The sequence below is a fragment of the Drosophila arizonae genome, chromosome 2, assembly GCF_054131065.1.
Source record: "Drosophila arizonae isolate 15081-1271.41 chromosome 2, UAZ_ARI_1.0, whole genome shotgun sequence".
Lineage (NCBI taxonomy): Eukaryota > Metazoa > Arthropoda > Insecta > Diptera > Drosophilidae > Drosophila > Drosophila arizonae.
The window spans coordinates 1,592,665-1,613,040 of NC_142922.1; the positions used below are offsets into that span (position 1 = coordinate 1,592,665).

Genomic DNA, 20,376 nt, shown 5'->3' on the forward strand with positions numbered 1-20,376 from the left:
TTAGTCATTAGTCATTAGTCATTAGTATTCATCTAGCTGTAATTTCAATAATTATTGTTTTAGATATTTGTAAATTATGATATTTAGTGGTTTCTCAAACACGTAGCTCAAAATACTTGGCATCTCACCTTTTATAAATATAAACACACATCTATTAAATTTAACATGTTTATTAAATGTTTCCCTACATACGAATAATATTTCTTTTGATATTTTTGTAATAACAACTATGTTTGCCATGAGTACGGGCGACAGAATAAACGCTGGACAAACTGGCACAACGGACCGGTAAATATGAATACGATATGAAATCGATAAAATGCATAATGTAGACAATGTCAATAGCTGTAGTTCAGAAAGAGAAAGCGAGAGAGGAAAAATATACTGGTGTATGGCTGTGTGTCTGTGTATGTGTGTATGTTGAAGAAGATGGAACTGAGTAAAGCATAACGGTAAATGCATTACCAGCAACAAGCGCCAACTTGACTGACAAGCGAAACGGACAAAAATCAGCAAAGCGAATGGCAAAATAGAACGGTTAAAATGCAAAGAGAGAGACTTGGTGAGAGGGACAACCCAACACAAGAGCGTCAAGGCGAGTGGGTGAGATAGTATGCTATATTAAGATATATGTACATATGTAATTGTTCTAGACGGCTGACTTGCTACACGCTCCTACATATAATCTAAATTATAAATATAGAAATAAATAAAACTAAATAAATATACCTAAATAAATAAATCAAAAAGCAAAGATCTAAATACTGGGTAAAAGTAGACACGATATATGTATGTAAATATTTCCAACAAATTAAAATAATTTGTTGTTTTTTTTTTTTAATTTTTAAATTTAGAATTATTCTATGTTTTCAATTTACTTATGCTTATCTAATAAAAAAAAAAAATAAATAAAAAAAAAACCATCAAAAATTAATTATGCAAAATATTCGCTTGCTTGACTCGCATCCACAACTAATATGCAGCACATTTTTCGTCGTAGGGGAAGGGGTCGCTTGCATTAATTTAGCAATTACAACGGTAAAATGTGCCAAGAGCTAGTCGTTAGGGAATGGCGAGAGCTGAATTTGCAAACAGTCAGACAGTTAGCCAGACGCGCCAGGGAGAAAAGAGATGAATGTCAATACACAGACACACAGGCATACACAAGCGCACTAGCCCGCACACACACAGACACACACACACACACAAACACTCGGGCATTGCTAGACAGCCCGCAGGCAAGTGCTTAGTTTTTCCACCCGTTTTTCATTTCAGCAGCAAATTGCATTTAACCGTTATTGAAAATTTTGTGCACGTCGATGCTTAAAAGAGATTGCGAAATTAATTGGAAAATCTCTCGAGCAGACACTCAAACCTATTATTATTCAGATAGTGCGTGCTATATGCGCGCACACAGCAGAGATTTGTCACTTTACATAATATTTATGACCACTGTGCATAGTGTGTGAAATATGTATTTAAATATAGCACATCGTTACAAGGCTCAACGGGTTCCGTTTTGGGCTGCGATCGCCAGACAACAACCACACGTTACGTTGCCTGACGTTTGGTTAGCACTTACGTTGGGGCTTACGTTGTTTTATCGGCACGTTTACTATTGGGCTTGGCCTAACTGGAGCTGGGCAAACATTTCGCTAGCAACAGACGTTCAATATCGAATTCTTCCCGATTCAGATTTCACTATGATTGGAAATGGCCACACTCGAGGCACTGAATTCATCTGCTCTCCCACTCGCAATCACATTTACAATCGCGTTCGCGTTCACGTTCGGCAGCCAATGTACAACTAATTCGCCAAAAACCCGCCGCCTGTCGTCTGCGCTCAACAAGCGTTGTCCCAAGCGCTCATAATTATTTTGAATGCCCTACACTGATTTGCGCAGCTCGATGTGTTCCTCACTGAAGAGCTCGTTGGCAATAGCCATGTAGGTACATACATATGTATATGTATATGCATATGTATATGGTTCTGATATATAAATGAGTATACCTAAAGCTCAATTAAGCTCTTAATCTGTATGTATTCTATATTATTATATATATTATAAATAATTATTCATTAAATTGCATCTACTATATTGCATTCTCGTCTTTGACAAGTGTAGGGCATTTGTCGATTCGTACGCTTCAATTTTTCCTATGCACCACAATTATTAACCTATGTCTTTGTCTGTCAAAATATTCGCCGTTATTTTAGCTGTGCATCGTTTCGCATAGTTTGCTGTGCTAACGCTCTCACGTTCTCACGCTCTCCCTCTCTGCGCTCTCTGCACTCTCTCACACTCTCATGCTCTCTTAATATTCCACGTTTGTTATTGCCTTGTTTTTGTTTAGCATTAAATTTTGTTTATTATTGTCGCCTCTCTTTCCTTTTCTCTGCGTTTCTCACAGGCAAAGCAAATATTTCAAATCTGTTTTGTAGCACCTTTGGGTCAACTATATAACATGTAGTTCTGGCAAATTGCTATTTCAGTGTATTCGGCAGGCGTTCCGTATCTTAATCTCAAGCACTAAACATAGAACTCAACTAAACGTGGAGCTCTTCAGCAACCCATCTAATAGTTGGCTCAACTATTTATGTGTACCCTGTGCGTTCTGGCAGTGGATATGACAGGTTGCTAATGTTCCCAGAAAAATTCAGAAAATCTGAACATTCATCTACATGTATGTACATACATCACGTATATATGTAACGATATATCTCGATAGATGTAGTGTAGTATAGCTAGAAAAACTGAACTGATATTTTATATGTTTTTGATATATATCGTCCATGCGATATATTGATAAATTTCAAATTGGACAGTTTAGTTGATATTGAATTTCCTTTTGTAACACAAAAATGTATATAAAATTAACTTGTTGAAACTAAACCTATGTGTTTGTGTATATTCATAGAAAATAGCGCGGAGACAACTGTATAAAGCAGGGTAGCGTCTAGTCGGTCACTGTAAGACATTCTCTTTCTCACAGTGCTTGCCACCCAGCTGTGAAGCATGCCCGCGTACGCAGCTACTTTTTTTTGCTTTTGCTCTTCTGCCTACCCTTCTGATATATTTTTAGACAAGTGCACACTAGACACACACTCACACAAACACACCCAAACACATTGACACACCGTAAATGATCTCTGCAGAAATATGTATGTATGTATGTTTGTATATTTATGTATATGTTTTCTACTCACTTGACCTTTCGTCAGTTCTTTCTTGCTGTAGATTTCGGCACCTTTGGGATGGTTTTGAGCTGATATATATGGAAGTATATACCTCGATATGAAACCGTTTGGCTGCCAATAACCGATTTCAGACTGAATGATTTATTGGCCTATAATGCGTTTCACATTCGAACAGTTAAAAGTTGCCATTAATGTGAATTATTTGTGAATCGATTCACTTACAGCCGCCCCCAACAACCTTAGCCCTCTGCGCCTGCTCCAGACTCTGGTAGCACCCACACTCTCCCACTCTCTCTCTATCTATCCCCGTCTATGTGGTCTCTTGCTAGGTAAGTCCTTTCACACAGCATGCGCCATGGGCCCCGCCAGAGAAGTTTTTCAAGATGAAGAAGACGAAACTGGACACTAACGATTTATCTGATTACAAATGGAATTTACTCAAACTTTATCCTTAAGCTCAATTTATATGAAGTATATCTCAAAGGCGATACGCAACAAATCAATCTTTTAATATCGCGTTCTATTTGGCGATCCGAGCCAAACTGGTAACTAATTTCGGCCTCTATATAATATATAGTTATAATTCTACATACATAAGTCTTTCTATATTAATTCTGGCGACTTGATAACCTGAAGCGTTCTTAAATTTGATATCAATGCGACAGGGCAATTGATATAGTGAACGTTTCGTTATCACAAGAGCATTATACAATCGGACACTTTTGGCTTACCACTGTACAAGCTAGAGTTGAGCGCGTGTCGTGACACGAGAGTCGTGCATGTCATAAAATTTGTACGTATTTCGTAAAGCTATCTTTAGCTGTTTGACAGTCATTATCTCTATTCTCCACTCCACTGTCATCTATGTATTTCTTATCATCTCTAGCGCAATTGTGGGTATACGCTATAGCGTCATCTAACAATAACGTCATCAAGTCGTCGATATAAGACATATGAATTTATTGTATTAGTTATCTATATATATGCTATATATAAGGAATTGCAGGTATATTTCAGATTAGATAGATCGGGTAAATTTTGCCTATACGTCAATGATAAGAAAATGTGGAACAATTGATAAGATATTATTTATAAATGCTTGGCTATAAGTGTAAGTTATTGTTAACGTGTACAATATAGATAATTTAAAATAAATAATATAGTGTCAGAATTTATATGACAAGAATTTCAGTGTGTTAGCTGCTTTTGAAAAAAATTAAAATAAAACAATTTAAAAGGGAAATCTGGATGTTGATAACAGGTTGCAGGAGGCGTTGTAGGACTAGGAGCATATACATATTCTTAATCAGGTTGACGAGCTGAGTCGATGTAGCGTTGTCTTGGCGCAGCGATGTCGCAAAAGCTAGATACTTTAAACCCATATCAATATGTCTAACAAATTCTTTATGATCGATAATAATCAATAACACAGAAACTGTCTTCAATTAGAAAACAATATTTGTACCCCCTATCTATTATCGCTCCATCCTCTGTCCTCTGTGCCATGGTTGACCACCGCGTTGCACCTTAATTATTTACTAGCCAAGGACATGCTCATACTTTGTTAATTGAATCATTGGGGCACTCACTAACAGCTCAGGTCTGTCGCTCATGTGCGGTTATTTTGGGGGCTTGAGCAAATTTTGCATGGCCAATTAGACTAAATAATTGATTAATCGTCACGTTGGCAACGAGCACAAAGAAGAAGAAGAAGAGTATAACTAAAATGCTGCTTTAATCATTTAAAGTCGTTCCAGAAATGGCAAAGCGCTTAAAATATTTATCATACGCCACGTTGACCGCAGTCAAAGCGAGCGCGCACAGACAGTTTGGCCTAATTGTGATGGAAGTCTTTTTGCTCAGAGCAGAAGCGAGTGTAAACATATATCAGACAGGCACTGTCAACTGGGCTTTACCGTAAATTACCTTAAATTCTTGACACAGCTGTCCAGCAACCCTCGCAGCAACAACATCATATCCTGGCCGAGCAATCCTTGTACTTATAGCAATTCCATTTTCACACTGCTTTTCATATTGCTCGCTATTCGTATTTAATACCCTGTAGCAAGATGCTTGAAGCGGGGGTAAACCCATTACAAATAAGCCATGCTTAAGCCACTTGTAGCTGAGCATGAAATCTTGAACAAATGATTGGATTTTGCACATAATATAATTCCCGTTAAGAGGTTTAACTGATTTATTGATGGACCGATTGAATGGGAGATGGAGTCGGTAGTCGGTGGGTTAATTGATAGAATAAATATGAGAGTGTAACATGGTTGACTGGTTGAAGAGATACAGTTATAGCATTTCTGTGATGGACTGATTGACTGATGTTTGATTTAACTGATAGACTGATTGATAATCAAAAAAATAGACATTAAACAAAATAAAAATCAACTGCATTAACTTATCTAATCAATGATTTAATTTCTAGATATGCTGACCCAACTGATTGATAAAGTGATTGATGATTCAAGCCCATAATATTTTTGTATTATTATTTTATTTGGTTGAGTTTCTATGATTGATTAGTTGATTTATAATTGAACCATACATATTTTAAAACTTTAGACATGTTTTGATTGACTAATCATATATGTATAAATGTGCCTTTGGCTCATGATTGACTGATTGAAATCTAGTAATGCCCAAAACACAAATCGAATTATTGCGTTGTCTATTAAATTTATATTTCGTTATACCTACTAACTATACATGTCCATGTATTAAAGCTGATTGATTGATTGATGGGTATAAATGCCTGGATTGATGATGAAAGAACACAAGAGTTAACAATAGCATCTTTCTACGATATAAGTTAAAAGAACTTATATATACATAGATATTTGAGTATGTAATATTGTAATATTTACAGGGTAACTGGCCAGTCGATCAACTGCAGCTGGCATATTTCTGATTATTTTGCTGTTGTGGGCGCATTCAGACTCTATATCCTTGGCAACAGGAGGAGGCTGCTCGGCATCTCAGCTCTGGAGCTTTTGGGGACAGCAGATGAAATGGTTAATGCGAGAGTAAATGGAGAATGAAAGAGGAAAGGAAGGAAGAGGAAGAGGGGAAAGAGGGGCGGCAGTAGATTCAGCTCTGGTAACAGTTGCTGCTGTCAGCGCATTTTCCTGTTGCCGTTGTCGTTGCTGTTGGCTTTTTTTATTTATTGGCGACAGTTTTGGGCTTCATTGTTGTTGTTGCTGTTGCTGTTGTTGTTGCTGTAGCGACAACAACTTTGATGACGGTCGTTATGAAAGTCGTCGATTCGGAATGCCGCTTTGTCGCCGCACCGATTCGTCCTTTTCCGTCTGAGCTAACCGACGCCATCTTAGATGGATAACATTACCGTTGACAGCTGAATGCGTGCACAGGATATATTCAACCAGGCGACCTCGACCCGTCCCCCGCTCTTCATATTCCTGCCAATCACAGGAGCATACATACACATATATTTTTTTTATGTATATGTTTTCACACCTGTTTATTCTGCTGTTCGGAGCTAAACTGTTTATTATTTAACAATATCGCCGCTTGTGTACACGTGTGTAGGTGAGCGCTTATTTATTTATAACTGTACTTTGTAACATTTTAAACACACACACACACACACACACGCACGAACACACACAGCGACGTGCTAAGCGCTTGCAAATGGCAGCTACAAATTTTAATAGTTTGCCTCGCAGACAAAGCCTGACAAAAGGTTGTCTCAAGACAGCACACATACATGCACATGTGTGGGTGGATGTGTGCATGTTCCTGGCATGTATTGTGTGCATAGCTGTTGTAAATATATGCGACCCGTAGGGCGCTAACGCGGAAGCAGGTCTTAAAGCCGGCGCGCGGAAAAGTATGCTACACTTTATGAATACGCGCTATTGTGGGCGTGTGGCTGTGCGGCCGTGTGGGTGCTTGTGGGCGTGGGTGTCTGGTGTGAATTGTGTGCTTGTCATTAACAATGGGTATCAGCAGCAACAACTGTTTTCCCTACTCATATATGTTTAGCTAAAACTTGACTAATTAAATAATATTTTTCTGGCTTCATTAGACCAAATTAAGAACACACACACACTCACCCATATCTATATACTATTACAGTTGACTTTGATTTGATATGATGCGCTACATCATAGAAAATTCTATAAATTCCTTATCTCTGTCTATCTCTCCTCTCTCTTTCTCTCTTCCTCCAGTTCGTCTGCTATATTTCGTTATGATTTATTGACACAAGCAGCTGGCACGCGCAATTGCTGCGGCGCTCATAACTCACAGTTACCATTCGATCTGGACACAAATATTTGGCATTCTTGAGTGAAAAGCTTAACGACTAAATACTCTGTAAACAGATATAAAAGAAACATGAAAAGTTTGAGTAGATCTTTAATCTAGTTCAGTTTCCCTGGGGATTTCATAGACTCTAGGGCTAAAGGTTTAAATTGAACTCATATTGGTCGTTGTAGTAAAATGGGGTAAAACATTATGGCACCACCTTGACCCATTTTTGTATTCATAGACAATCTTTTTAAAATAATCTTTCATAAAATAAATAAAAATAAACATATATATTTTTAAAACTAGTTTCTTCTCCTTAAGGTATGTGGTGCTATAATATTATTTTTATTAGTTTTCTCAGCTGCTTATACTACTGCATAATTAATGATAAATATTTTTTTAGAATATCATAATATACTTTGCATAAGACCAAATCCAAATAATATTTCTTATCCCCAACACTTAAGATTTCCTACATATTCCACCGTATAAATAATATTTATCAAGCCTCTCCACTCTTAGCAGTCTCTCTAGATATAGGGTATGCTCAATCAGTCCCTATTGATTACTTTCTCCATTATCCTAGTCTTTCCAAAAGTTCGCCAAGCATTTGACGTGCCAAACATTGTTAAGATAGTTTGTTGTTGGCTGCAAGCTGGCCCAAACCTGTCAAGGCATATTCTAAACTATTTCTGAACTGGAAAGCAAAGTATTCGCTGGCTTGTTCCATTTTTAGAGCCACAGCAGAAACTTTGCACGCTCAACTTTAAATGGAAAAACTAAGCACAGCTTACACCTGGCCACACCTCGCTGATAGCGACTCATGTGTGGCTGTGTGTGTGTTTGTGTGTGTGTGGGTGTCTTGAGCAGCCGTTTTCACTGCGATGATAAATGATGTTCAGCTGTTTTGCTCTTCTTGCGAAAAACAAGCAACTATTGTCCAACGGTCAATCAATCTATCAATCAATCAATTCCTACTGACGCTGCAATCAACTGAGCAAATATTTTGCTAAACGACTTGGTCAACAGCCAGTTGTTGTTAGTCTGCACGTTGAACCCACTGGGGAGTGGGGAACAGCTTAAATAATGGACTTTGTTTGGGGGCTCATGATGTAGTTATACTCTTTAGTAAAGTATGCAAGTTATTAGGAAAATCTAGCCATGTGCTGTAGCTATTTTCTAGAATCAGTCTTATGAAGAGAAGAGGAGAGAAGAGAGGGAGAGAGCTATGTATCTGTATTTGTTAAGTAGCTTGAGCATTAGATTCAAATATCAAAGCTTGCGCTATATACAAAGAAAATTATCGATATATACTTATCATACTAATCATAATCGATACATATCGATTTTGCATCCCTATAATAACTATGAGACTACCACAACTAAACATTTAATAATTGATATTTAGATTTATAGGTATAAGGTATAAACGATTACTGAATAAATGGATTCCCCACTTCCACAGAACTTGGTGGACTTTACACCAGACGCTAACTGAATCTTATCCATGCTTAATTTTAGTTCATTTATCGATCAATCTATCTATCGATTTTGCACCTCGAGATATGCAAATATCAAATTCCCTTGATCTATCAACATGTTCCTACACTATCCTCAGATCAATGAATATAGATGTTTTTGTTTCATCCTATATCTATTTTTGTCATATAGACTCTCACATACCTTTCTCTTATCTACATTCACCAATTTTACAACAGACACTGCACCTTCGCTTGAAAGCTTTCAGAAGTAGAGTAATAACCGTTTGATAAATAAGTACTCATTCCATAGCCAGAATGCTTTTAACCCAACTCATTTGTCAGGGTTAAGGTATTTTCTAGTCGAAAATCCGTTGTTGCCATAGCGCACTCTTGCCGTACTCGTTGCTATACAGCCATTTGGCCGTCTTTGCATTATGTTTACAGATGCTAACCAAAAATCACACAGGAACATCAACATCAACATCAACATTATTACGTTATCATTCACGTCAACGTCATTATGAGCACATGTGAGCTCCGAAATACCTACAGCATTACTTACTTTGTGTGTGGGTCGGGGGAAGCCACCCTTGCGACAGACAAAAGCAAACTAAGAATGTGCCAGAAGCATAGAATTTTGGTAATATATATATATATATATATATATATATATATATATATATATATATATATATATATATATATATATATATATACATATGCATATATCTATTGTAGTCTTCCAAAACATAAACTTAAAACAAACTCACTTTAATACGTTTTTGTTCAGCTCATTTTATTGTGAATTTTACATGAGCTCCTCAAATGGGGTGCAAAATTTCTGGCATCTATTCAAGCGAAAATTTATTTCATTTGCATTCTCTGCTTTAGAAATTCAAATAAAATATCCTCTTAAGGAATACTTGACTAGAATATTCTCAGAACTCTCACAGAGTTGACTCGCAGCATTTACTTGATTGAATTGCATTGATAGGTTGTCCAGTGGGCGAGCTATAAAAGCATAATTTATGCGAAATATCTCGAAATAAATTCAATCATATCTATCCATTGCCCAATAGCTCATATTAAATGCAGTCCATTAGACGGCTCATTAATATGGACAGCTCGTTGCTGGAAAGGAAGGATGAGAGGGGGATGGGGTGTGAGGGAGCAAGCGAACAGTAAATACACACTGAACTCATTGATGAATAAAAATTGTTAAAAGGTAATTTACCTTTCTATGTAAACTTAATCTGTGTAACTTAATGGCGAATGATGTATCAAATCCAAAGGGCATACATAGACTTTGCAGCTCTCGAGTTGTGTTAAGAAAACTGATATGACCTGCATATGAGGAACATATTGAAATATATATTGGGATCTGGAGTATTTTGAAAATCCAGATATAGCTTTTGTGGGTTGGAAAAGTAGTAGAATCTGTCATACATAGCTGATGTATAAACATTTTGACTTTTATTGATTTATTCAGGAGGTGTGAAAACACCACCTAGAAAACATCTCTCTCTGATCTATATAAGCTCCTTCAATACATACATATCTACATTATTGATAGACTGTAGCTCTTCAATTTTAGTTTTATCCTTTTTCTCTCATCATACCCCATATGGGCTATCCCCTCATATAGAGTATTTACAAGTTATGTCTCCGCCGTGCTGTCGCCATCATGTAAATTGTATTGAGCACGCCGAGCGCAAAGTTCATATAAAGTATTCAAGAAAATTTCCTGACAATTAAAGTGAGCAGCTGGCTTTAAGACGTTAAATTTCTGTAAAGTTTGCTGGAAATTTTTGACTGCTCATGTGTGTATGTGTGTATGTATGTGTGCCTGTTAGGCGGAAAATTATCATTTCCCTTTGCCTTTGTGTGCGCATTGAGTGAATTTTCCGGTTGACAGAGAGCACACACAGAGAGTGAAGGAGAAGGAGTGAGAGAGGGGCGTTTCCTAATAATTGCTTTGTCTTAATAACTTGACGCTGTTGAGGTTGGGATTATGACTCGAGCACACCTCGCAGAAGGCCAAGAAAATTGAAGGTTCTCACATTGGCATTTCGCCCTTAGCCTCCCCCGCACTTCTGACTGAAAGGTGACAAAATGTGGGCCCAGCACCTGGTGCGTGTCAATGTTGATTCCAGATATTATATCTTTCAACTGGTATTCGAATCGGGATGGCTCGTATCTTCATGGCTTGTTCATTTCACGGCCAACGAAATTTATCTTTTGTTTGGCTTCGACTTTGAGTTTGGCCCTCGTCGGCTTTTGTGCCCTGACTTTATGGGATTTTCATGCTTTTAATTTTTGCGCCTTCCTTTTATTTTTTCTTTTATTTACAGCTGCTTTCATCATCGTCCCGAATTTAATTGCCTGCCTTGTAGAACTTTATGAGGAATCGTCAGCGTGCGATTGTCCCTTTTTTATATACACTTCCCCTGGGCGCTAATCTAATACAGTCACGATATGTGCCCCATAAACCGAAACCCCCTCTGCTATAGAGTTTTATATGTCATATCATAAACATATTCTCAATGATGTCAATATATCATAGCTAGGCCAACAAGCTAAACGTCCTTAAATTTCCTTAAATTTGTTTTCGGTATTTTTTATTTCTATTTATAAGCACGAATCGATTTGGTTTCTCTCTTCTTAATTGACTATTAGAATTGATGCTTAAGTCCATTCCCATTTTCCAATTAAAATGATGTCTTCAATCAGAGTGAAATTCTCATGGCCTCAAAGGCGCATGATTTGCATTTTTTGGCGAACGGAATTTGTTTTTAATTGAAAATGGCTTAATAATTCAGTCCATCAATCAATCAATTAAAGTCAATATTTCTGAAAAAGTCTGGGTTGGTACTCAATCAATCAATCAGTCAATCAGTTACTAAAACTTTAAATTTTCATTGATTATTTTTTAAATTTTTATTGGAAATGTTAAGTCACTGTTAGTAATTTAATTTTCTACGCTTTGGTCTAGAAGTCAATCAGTCAATCAGTCTATAATACTTCATTGCTATAAATACTCCCTGATTGATAATCTATATTGATCACCAATCTGTAATATTGGTTATTATCAACCAATCATTCAATTAGTCAATCATTCATATATATATATGAAGAGGTTGGCATAAATGTTGAATTGCTAACATAAATATAAATACCTAATTAATATAAATAATAGCTAACTGATTATCGTGTCACTTTGTTTATTCATCAATCAATCAAACAGTCATATATGTTTATAGATAAGCGAACAACCATTTATGATTATGTATAACATTATACCAGCTGCTATTTCCATTTAGCTAGTGTATTGCATCTTCGGCTATATCTGCAAAATTCACTTCTGGCTTGGCCTCTTTGAGCCACCTTGACGTTTGGCTTAAAGCAAATCCTCGTATTTTTCTCATCATATTCTGTGTATTTTATGTATTTTATGGCTTCTGCGCTTTAATCAAATAGCCAGCAGAGTTTTCATGCCAATTTTTACGAGGCGTATGCGCAATTTCGGCCCACACACATTTAGCATAGAAATGACTCTGTGAGCGTGCGACGTGTGTGATATTTCACTGTCAGAATTTTGATTAACTTGGCAGCTCTTGAATGCAGTGAATGCAGTTTATTTTCCTTCTTTTGGGTGCTCCGGGTGGAGCTGCAACTGCAACTGGGACGAGTTTGCAGCTCTCGTCTTCCGTTCAGCCATTGGCGGTTGCTCATACGCCACGTTGGCCAAGCCATTGCCAAGCCAGCAGTAGCAGCAGCAGCACTTGCATCAAACATGAGCTGAATCTCGTTTATTGCAGACATCACTTGCCGCCCAACGGGGCGTGTCTATGCTGCATATGCATATGAAGCGAGCATTTAGCTACGGCTTGGCCATGGCCATGTCGACGACGCTGGCCACGTGTGGCTCTTGCCACATTAAGTATTGAAGTGCAAAGCTTTTAGCACTAAAGGGTTCCGCTTTAAGCATTTAAGGCGCTAAGCTGCAGATGACAAATATTCTGCCAACACCCGCTGCGTCTATAAATATATATATATACAATATATGTATAGCGTATGTGTGTTATATGATAAAGGAATAATGTGTATTCCATTTTCTATTTATAGCTGAAGCTGCTGCTTTGCGGCCCGCAGCCCGAAGCTGAAACTTGTTAAAAGCCCTAAACTCAAGCAACCACAAAATTTGATTGCGGCTTTCGGAGTCTAGGCTTACTAAGACTTAAATCAATTAAAAGGCAAGTAGAATTTATTCGGGAGGGCCTAACTTGAATCTTCAATACCTCCCGAACTGAACGCCGCTTTAAGCTTTGCCTACAAACAAGCAACGTACGCACACATAAACACATACGCATTCACACACACTAATACATAAGCACTAGGTCTGTTCTTCCTGAGCTTTTATGGGCCTGACAACTTAATTGGCAACTTAATTGTTCCATAAATTTTCTTCTAATTGGAATTTCCTAATGAAATTTACTGAGTATGATAATGAATTACACATGTCTAAATTTTGTGGAGGAATGAGAGGTATCTTAGAATTCGTTTTAATATGTGTTACTATTTGAAAACAGATATATCAATCTGTATATTCAACAATCTTTAAATTACCTTAAGAAAAGTCAAGCGAAATTATCGATTTTTATCGATAATAAGGCAATGATGAGGGGACGTATATTGGATCGACACACCTATATAATTCAAACAGAATAAATTAAGCTTTTCCTTGCATTCGGAATAGGTACTCTACGAAGTAACATCCACAGAAATCATAAGAAATTCAAATTGCAAATAATTTTCTTAGACATTTGCCTCTCAATCAAATAGACTTTCGAGTATTAAACCCTCAACTTGAACTCAATTAAAAAATAAACAGTTATCGATTGCTCTAGGTGAGCGGAATGGTTTTTGGCTGACATTTTAAACAAATTAAAGCTGACATACACTTCTTTCCCAGCTAAGAACTTTGGGACACTTGGCCACGAAGGCCAGTTAATGGTCGTAATCGTCATCGATCCGGGCCGCAGGCAATTGCAAATGTCAGCCCGGCTTTCAGGCATTGTCCTGGCCAATTGTGCGACAATTTCCATAAAGCGATGGCAGCCAATCGAACTGGCATTCACCAGCCATTGAAAAGGTGGCCAGGAGAGTGCGACTTTAGATAACTTTGGCCGTCCCGTTGCTCGTCGGCCACTCGGCCCCTCCGGCCCTCCGCCCCGCCGCCAGTGCTGCTCATCTCCTCACCTGCTCGCACTATAATAGGCGAAGCGAGCGACGCACAATTGAGAATGAGTCGAGCATTTGAATAGTTAAATACCAAACAAATTGAAACAAAGCGCTCGCCATGAATGAACTTTCCGATATGAGTACGGGCACTCGACCTGCTACACTGAGCGAAAAAGAGAGCCAGGTCTAAAAAGAAAATTACTGTGATGCTCTTATTTCGAGTTGGCTTTCTTTTATGTTTACTTTTTTAGGTTTAAGATGAAAAATCGAAAATGTATTTGGGCATCTGTTATCCGTTTAAGGTTGGTTAAACTAGTTAGCTATGAATTTTGGACGGACGTACGCTATAAAGTAAGTAAGTAAGTTATAGGCGGATATTTTTCCTGTACGTCTCTATTCTAATCTTAAACACATTATCGAGACAGATTCTTAAACCATATTATTTCGTTTGGGATTTGACTACTATTAAGGGAACCAATTAAAAATTCTACTCCATAGAAGCTTCACTCTCAATTGGTTCTCTACTAAGATTTTACTTATCCGAATGCGAATGCTTCACTCAAATGTAAGTATTCAGTCTAAAAGTCACTCGTGGTTTCGCTCAGTGCACGGGTCGTGTGCTCAATATAAAAGTTGAGCGAGGCAAATGTCTGAGTGACAAACGAAGCGACAGACAATTTGACTGATATGCGTATTTATATTGACAAAAAGAGCCAAAGGGACGACGCCGACGGGGACAGCGGGGAAGCAGCGTAAAGCAAGGGCAGTGAAAGAGGGAGAGAGAGAGAGAGAGGGAAATTAAACAATAATGAAAAGTGTAGGGCATGCCGGAAACGGAATAAAAAGCCAAGCCAAACGGAACTCAAGTGGCGAACAGCTGCGCAGCGCCGCGCCTCACCTCACCTCACTTCACTCGGCCTGCCACAGAGTCCTGAACTGCATGCAACTTCATTGTCTGTTGCATTGTCTCGCAGCTGTATGTGTGTGTGTGTGGCAGCGATTAGGTGCCACAAAGGGCAGCTGAAGACAATGTGGTGCGTGCTGCATTCACAAAGGCAAACAGCAAAAAAATAAAATGAAAATGAAAATGAAAAAACACATGACAAAGCGCCAGACAAAGTCCAAAATAAAGAGAAGAGGAAGAAAACGGCCGAGAGCAGCGGCTAAAGCTTAATCGATAGCAAAACGCAAGGCAACAATAATAACAAAAAACACTAAAATGAGTCTGCTTGAGAGAAGTGTGAACGACTAAAACATACGCTGGAAATGGTGATGCGACCTGCTTGGGCAATACAATACAAACTATTGTGAGTATCCGATGACTGAGCTACCCTCATTGTAAATGGGTGTAATTAATTTAATATTAAAATATATATTTAATACTATAAATATTATAAATTGACTCTTGTGGAATTAAATTTCATATTGCTCATGAATTTATAAGCAGAAGATCCACATCTATCGGTTTCCTATGGCAGATATATTGTTAAGTTGATTCTCAAAAAGTGCAAAACTGATTATTTTCACATGTATAGCTATCGATATATATCGGCTTAGTATGTTTATTACACATATATTTGATATATTTTACAAATGAGATTATTTTCACTTTTATAACAATCGATATATATCGGTTTAGCAAGTCTTTTTTTGTCTATTAATAATTAAGTTAATTGATCTTTATGTATAAAGAACTTTCAAATATTCTTATTTTGGCTTAAATAACTATCGATATTTCTGATCCCGGTGATATAGGCATATAGATTTTGCCATTTTTTTTACATTCCCCCAAGCAGTAAAAAAAACTAACTAAAATTAATATTTATCGTTTGTCAAATTAATTTCAATATATGTATATCTATGCATGCATGTATGTATATACCCCATTTTTAAACACTTAGCATAGATTGCAGGGTATCTAAGAACAACAAACTAGCAACTGTCACGCGCTCGCAACAGCTCAACTGAAGCCGCAGCCGTTGTCAAGGTAAGCCCGGGCGTATGCGTAATGGGCTTTTTAGTTGCGTTTTTTTTTTTTTTATGCTCATTTCTTTTTTCTTCTCTTTTTTGTCAATGCTGGCGCCGCGAACAGTTGCAAGTAGCTGTCTGCATAGAGAGTTGCATAAATTACCGGCTAGTGAGCATTGAGGCGCCACACGACCTGCTGCAGAAGTGGCTGCTGCTGCTGCTGACGCTGACACAAATTCTGATGCTGCTGCTGCAGGATACACACGCACGAGTAGCCGGGACGACGGACCAGCTGCAGCCTCGGCCGCAGAGTTGGCCAAAAAAAAGACGAAATTGGCGTTTTTATTTTTTCTGAGCCCCAAGGGCTGTTGAACTGCACCGTCGAAGCAAGCTGAACTCTTTTTTATGTTTTTTTATTCTTCGTGTTCGCGTCTGTTTCACTTGAGTCTGCTAGTTGTTGTTATTGTTGCTGATGCTGCTGCGGCTGCTGCTGACGTGTTATTGCACATTTTTCATCTCACGTTTGCCAAAAAAGAAGCACAGTTATATATATATATATGTATATATGTAAAGTATATATATGTATATATATGAATTGTAGACAGGACAACAACAACAACAACAACAACAACAACAGGGAGAATACAAATTGCCTGCCTGCCGGTCAGCAGGTTCAAATGTCGGCGACCTGCGAGCTCTTCTCCTGCCTCACGCTCTCGCTATCTCTCTCGCTCTCGCGCTGCGTGTATGTCCTGGGCTTATGCTTGCGCCCAAAAGTATGCAAAGGCTGTTTAGCCTAGTTTTGGTTGCACGCACTGTTGCAGTTGTTGTTTTTGTTGTTGTTGTCGCACGCAAGCACGCACAAACACTTGACCAAACGTATGCCCGAAATTGAACCAATCAAAATTTGCTCAAAGCTCTTTTGTTGTTGTTATTTTTAACGGTATGCCTGCGTGTGTGTGCGTGTGTGTGTGTGCGTGTGCGTGGTTAACTTTTCTCACTTGTAGTAAAAATAGTAAAGCACTCGCAGCGTTTGGCACTACTAAAAATAGTAGAAGCACAGTTAACGGCTTTTATCATTCACTGTTGTTGTTATTATTGTTGTTTCAAATGGTTGTTATTGTTGTTCTTGTTGTTGCTTTGGGCTGCGTCGTTCGTTGCGTATCATGCGAAAACGTGACACGCTCGTGCACCGGATAATGAAAGACTGTCGCTATCGCTGTCGCTGCCGCCGCTGCCGAGCCGAACACTACAGGCCGAATAACCCACTGGCCGACTGCTGTAGCCGAAGCTGAACACGAAAACGAGCACGGCTTCGTGTCGCAGACGAATGTTACAAATGGCTGAACATGAAACGCGGCCATAGATAACAAAACGCCGAACAAAACACAGGCGCACAGGATAAGAAACGTTTTGGCAATGGAACACGCGCAGCGATAACAGCACAGTGCTCTCTCTCTCTCTCTCTCTCTCTCTCTCTCTCTCTCTATGCTGCCCACTCTCTATTAGTGCGCTCTCCCAATGCAGCTGTCTCCGCCGCGCATTGTGTGCGAGGGGGCCGCCACGCCAACATGTGGAATGAGCAGTGGGCTTGAGCAGTGGCCTGCCTCCCCCTCCCGCTTCTTAGACAAGCAAGCTCGCAAGTTTTTGACGCCCGTGTTAAGTCTATTGGAAAAGAGGTCTTGTTCCTTTTCGTATTTCGCGTGTGCGCTACGTCGCTGCAGCCTATGCAGTTTGAAATGTAACTTGGTAATGTAGTAGTAGTAGGAATAGAATTTGAGAATTTCAGTTAATGAATACATTGCAACATAGCAAATGGTAGCTGTAAGACTGTCTGGTAACTCTTATTTTTATTATAACGAGTCGTCTATTCTCTAGACTATATATTATTTCAATTTTACAAATGTTTTAAGATATAATTTTTTGTAGATAAATCATTTTTTCTCTACCTACTAGCTAAAAAAAAGTTTTTCAAATTTTTAAAATGCCCATTCTTTTTTTATAACCTTAATTTCAGTCTCATAAAAAATACAAAATGTATATCCAGTACTTAAAGTTGCGCCTCCACGTCAATGGAGTAATAGCCTTATCTAAAACAGTTATCTTTAAGATATTACAATGCTTTAGAGCAATTGTACTTGCTGTCTGCTTAACTGTAATTATCAGAGCTATAGACACTTATTAAATACGAGCACACCTTTTTTTAAGGTTTTTGGATTGACGCAATTTCTCAACTGTGCCCAAAGTAAAAAAAAATTAAAATAAAGTGAAAACACCCGCGAAACATCATCAAAATAAATAAGCAAAACGGAAATTAATAAGACCCAAGCGACCCTTTGCAAACAAATTCAGAAAAAGGACAACAGCAACAAAAAGCAAAGGGAAACAAAAATTTAAAGTAAAAACTTTGTCAGCGCAGTGAATACTGAATGCCCTTTCCTAATAAGATCTCGGTATATATTATTAATTATAATTATAATTATAATTATAATTATAATGAACAAATTTAATAATCTATTTTAAAATACATGCAAGTTTAATTTATATTCTACTAAGTGTCAAGTGTAATATAATCAATATCTATAGGAATGTTTCGTTACAAGTGCATTGACAAAATTATATTGCATCTGCAGGCACATGAAATGAGAGAGAGCAAAAGGATGAATAGGCTAAATATAGATGTATTTATGTTAACGTGTGTGTTAGCAACAGAGCACAATGCTGTGAATTTATCAAGCTTTCTCCCCCTTTCCTATTTCCTCTCTATTCCTGTGCCATTTTAGAGCACTTTGTTAGCGCAATAAATCACAGCATATACACACACATACATGGAGACATACACATATAATAGACAGCATAACTACGCTCCTCTACGACTGATCTACTGGGCAGACGCGCACAGACTAATTTGCCCAGTTACTTTCGTCTTCTGTGCTAAGCGGACGAATCCACGCACACATTTACGTTTGAGAGCACGCACACCTCACTCACTTTCGACATAGCGGGATCAATCGGTTGAGTAACCAATGGGTGTTTAGGGTTGCTGCTCTCACTCTTTTGCTCTCACTCACTCCCCCTTTATGCTTTATTTACTCTTAACTCTGTTACTAAAAGAAATACAATTATTTTGTTTTTTTTTTTTTAAGTTTTATTTATGTAGTTTTTTATTTTAATCATTGTTTAAATCTACAAATACATTTACAGCGGAGGGCGAAAGAACAAAAAATTAAAAATGTTTACTCTCATGTTTATCAATTTTTTGTTTTTGTTTTGTTGTTGTTGTTGTTGTTACATATTATCTCGTATGCAAATGTTATGCCATAACTGCTTGTTGCTATTCGATCCAAGGTATATTTTGTTTGTTTATTTTTATAGAATTTTTATAAATATTTTTTGTTGGAGTTATGAGTTTTTATATAATTTTTGTTTTTATTTTCGTTTCACTTCAACAACAATATGCATTGTTATTATCTTTATTATTATATTATTATTATTATTAATCAATATAATTTGTTAACAACTAATAATAATTTTGTTTCGTTTGTCATAACTAACATGCCATGAATTTCCCATTGGAAATCATTAACCAAAAAAACTTTTTTTTTTGTGTTAAAAAAATCAAAAAAATAGTTGAAAAAGCAGCGGCGTATTGTTTCCTTCTTTTTTTATGTGATTGACTGACTGCCTAACGGACTGATCGATCGATTTGTAGAAAATGCTTAGCACATTTATTTTACAAATTTTTCAATGAGTCGAAATTTTGTTGGTTTTCCACTGAGGCAGGCAATAAATTTATATATTTCGGGGTGTGACTGATTGATTGACTGTTGACTGAATTGCTGAACATCTATTCAGCAGATTTTCTTTTTCACAGTTTCGCATTTAGCCAAAGTCACACCCCAACTTTTTTTGCAGTGTACGTGTATGTGTGTGTGTGTGTGTTAAGCGTAAGTTATACGAGAGAGAATTGAAGACGATAAATGAAACACAATACTGTTATACTGCTACTGCCTTGGGCGTGCCGCCATTTTGTTTCGCTTTAGTTCTTTGTTGTTTTTAGGCTGTGCCGTGTTAACACGTTACAAACATTCAAATTTGTGGGCGTGGCGCTGTGTGTGTTAGTGTGAGATTTAGGTTGATTTGCTTTTGTTGTTATTTTCGTCGTGTTCTGGAGGGGGCGCTTAAAATGCACACAAAGCATAAATA

The 20,376-nt window shown here is 37.7% G+C and overlaps 1 protein-coding gene and 1 long non-coding RNA gene across 10 annotated transcripts in view; one reads left to right on the top strand and one right to left on the bottom strand.

The window, feature by feature from the left end:
• Window positions 1–17,514, bottom strand: part of Calx (sodium/calcium exchanger 3) — a 60,581-nt gene extending 43,067 nt beyond the window's left edge. For 5 of the 9 annotated variants that reach the window (XM_089476549.1, XM_089476548.1, XM_089476547.1 and 2 more), the window contains exon 1: window positions 1,583–1,807. The gene's annotated coding sequence lies outside the window, so the exon portion shown is untranslated. Of the gene's footprint in view, window positions 1–128; window positions 288–1,582; window positions 1,808–3,208; window positions 3,349–3,421; window positions 4,337–16,333; window positions 16,687–17,171 lie in introns of those variants that run through there. The other 4 variants (XM_018000027.2, XM_089476544.1, XM_089476545.1 and 1 more) reach the window with 4 other exon arrangements.
• LOC149270173 (uncharacterized) lies at window positions 1,896–3,689 on the top strand. Its single transcript, XR_016271687.1, has 2 exons — window positions 1,896–2,685; window positions 2,920–3,689. It is a non-coding gene; the product is annotated as an uncharacterized LOC149270173 (long non-coding RNA).
• Window positions 17,515–20,376: the final 2,862 nt, after the last annotated feature.